The sequence below is a fragment of the Helianthus annuus genome, chromosome 13 (genome assembly GCF_002127325.2).
Source record: "Helianthus annuus cultivar XRQ/B chromosome 13, HanXRQr2.0-SUNRISE, whole genome shotgun sequence".
Taxonomy (NCBI): Eukaryota; Viridiplantae; Streptophyta; class Magnoliopsida; order Asterales; family Asteraceae; genus Helianthus; species Helianthus annuus.
Window position 1 is genome coordinate 28,708,752 of NC_035445.2, and position 3,579 is coordinate 28,712,330.

Genomic DNA, 3,579 nt, shown 5'->3' on the forward strand with positions numbered 1-3,579 from the left:
TAGAAAAATTGCCTGACCAGAGAGATAATGAAAAACCTGGACACAGTGTTTTCATAATTGGACTTGTCATCGAGTCAGTCGGTTTAATAGATGATGTTCATATTGACTCAACTGGACCAATTATGTACCTGATCCCTCGTCTAACAGGGTTGTCTCTGTTTGATCCGATTATAACTTATAAGAATAGTGAATGGACCTAACCACACAACTTTCTTTTTCTATAAAGTTGACACCTTTGGTTGATCTTTTACTATTGCACCCTTCTATCACGCTATGCAAAGACACAAGTACACAATAATTGGTTTGGTTTTCTTGGCATCATCTATATAACAAAACCATGCATAATCAAACATTTTGGTGTATGTTTTGTGACATATTGGTGGCTAAATAAAGAATGTAAGTACAATTATGGATGGTATTATATTGTAAGAAATTATTTATGTACTTTTTAGCATACCAAATATTGGAAAAGTGTTTTGAGGTGTAGTACAAACATACCATACCACACCTTTTAATCTTTTATTATCCACACGAGTGGGAGGGAACAAACCTTATCTTTACACCAATGTACATTTCATCCATGGGTGTAATGTCAATGACACATTTTCTGAAAAGTGGGTATGTACACATTCAATGAGAATATTAAAACTTGCCATTAATTTGGTTTTTGAATTACTTTATTTTATCTTTTAAAAGTATGTATTTAATGAGGTTGTATTTTCATTGAAAATAAAACTAGTCTAAGTACTCGTGTGTTACACGGGTGGTTAAACAAGAAAAAAGACCTTTAAAATTGTGAAGTAAAAATTATAATTTTATATACGTTGAAATATAATTTAAGTACTCGTGTGTTACACGGATTGCTCAAAATATATTATAATATATTTAACAGTATTAACATAAACCTTGAAATGAAAGAAATGTGTACACGAGCTTAGCAAGTGAACGTCTTCTAAATGATAAATGAATAACAAATATCTTTAACAGTGAAGAGATAGTTATATATATAATGGAAAATTATACAAATAGTTCATGAATCTCTCTAATATTTTCTTATACAACTTTGGATATTCTATAATAGAATAAACATGTGTAAAAAAATTTCAACAAAGTGTATAATATAATCTATATAATTCCATAATGTTTACAACTAAGGATATTATTCTAAAAAAGCTTAGCTTTTCAATCCATGTTAATGATAACAACCATATGAAGAAGTTATTTTTAGCTGGAAGTCGACATGTGTATAGTGAAAGGAAATAACAAAAGCCACCTCATCGCATTTATAGTTTCCATAAAACACATATGTTATGATTATTAAAAAAAAATAAGCTCTCACACACACATATTGTTAGGCCTTAAAGTTGTAGTATTTGAAAATCGCTCCACCAAGTTTTACTCATTCAACCCGTGTATGTGTAAGCTTAGTTATTGAAAATAATCATAATATATGATATCTCACAGATTCAAAATTACAAAATTTAACCAATTTTTACTGTATTTATGTAGTTTGGTTGTTTTTTGGTCCGACTCGGTCTTCGGGTTCGGTTGTTTGTGAATGAAGTTTAATTTTCAAAAAAAAAAAACAATTTTTACTCGTTATCCCCGTGTAATATAATACACCGGTTCAAAAATAAAACATTGTTTTATCTTTTAGAAAATAGTTTTAAACTAAATCTTACCAATATCAAGAACTAAAAAAGTTCTAAATATAAAAACCCATCCATTTTTTAATTACTCACCTCTGCCATAAAAAAATTGCAAACATTTGGCCCAAAATGGTAAACTTGTATCTTAATCTTCATAAAAGTGTTTAGAAGTCATTCTTGAAACACTCTCGTCAAACTATTTATACAACAAATAAGAACTAAATAAGCTATTCTCCATGTGTATTATGTATGCAATAACAAATAAAAGAAAGTACTATATGAATATGATTTGTGCAACGTTTACACATAAATTAAGAAACCAAGTACCAACACATGAATCCAAAATCACGAATTAAGAATATGCTATGATACTTATATAGTGGACATTTCAATGATTGTAAAACTTTACTATATGGACATGCACTTTCCAAAATGTTTACAAATTGATAGCCGCTAACAAAAGGGTTTAAGATGACGTTCTTCAGTCTTAGACAAAAAAAATTGACAACCCATAGAAGCCATAATTCAAAACCAAGACGTGCACAAAAGTACAGAGACAAAGACAAAGTTAGCAATCAACAACCTAGGAGCCTAATTCGTAACCGCCAAACCCCAAATGTACAAATATGAAATAAAATAATCAGTGCAACAGAGTTAGAATTCATTATTTTAGAAAGCAGCCTATCATAATATTACTTCTGGTAGTCGAAGTTGGGTGTATCCAAGGTTTATGCAAGTGAAGCAAGATTTAGGTGAAGGAGAACGTCGGGCATGTATCAATCCAGGGATACCATAAACATAACTTGAATAAGAGGAAAACAACTTAATGTAAACTTGTATGATGCTTAAGAATCGATTAAACAATGTCAAATATGAAACGAGTCTTACCTTAAATCCTATGAATCCACAACGTAGTCGTCGAGTAAAAAACAAAGTCGTAGCGGATGAGGATGATCTGAAGATGGATTGAGAGAGACGGTGGTAACAAATAAAAAGTCGCTAATATTCTAGATAACTGTCCTCTAAATGAATATTTAAGCAACCTCATCAAGTTAGAATCTTTAACAGGCAAATGATAGATACTGTGAAAAGTGAAACAAAACCTTAATGTAAGAATCTATAACTACATAACACCAAAGACCTACTAACTAACATACAAAGATGATGTATATTAGTGTTATAAAATTCATCAATTATGATGAGTCCACAAAGGTTTGGTGAAACAATAAAAAGGGTAAGCACCGTAAGCCAACATACTTTCTTATTTACACAAAACTCACCTGTTAAGCGATAAATCCCTATGTAACCATTTGCACATTCACAGATACCATTTTTTAGGCACTTCCCATTTCTGCTGCAATTGATCGAGCAGGACCCTGTAAATATATTATATAGAAACGACCCAAATGCAAATCAATTCACTAAATGATATACATTTGAAAAGGGATACTTAATTTTTTCTACAACCGTGGCCATTAAAACCGATAAAACAGTGATATATACCACCAACACAGTCACCATTGGAGTGGCATGAGTTTGGGCACTACTCGAATGTTAAAATATGGTCTACACTACTATAAAGTTCATGATATGACGTACAAATCAGCTCACCGAAAATTTGAAAAAAAATAAAAAAAGTAATAATAATTGATTGGTAAATTAATTACAACTCAGACAAATAGGCAACAACTTTTGATTTTGAAAATTACTGGTGTGCATTAAGCGTGATATGATTTTATTTATATTTTGAGCCCGTTTTACGCGTTAGTCAAGTTTTAAATTTATAAAACACGATATTATACTAAAACTAAACACACACTTAGGCAAGTGCACCAATCGTGAGCATAGTATAGTGTTGGTAAGATACTGAGGTCGTCCAAGGACACAAGAGCTTTTAATACCTGTCTATCCTCAACGTCTAATCCATCTA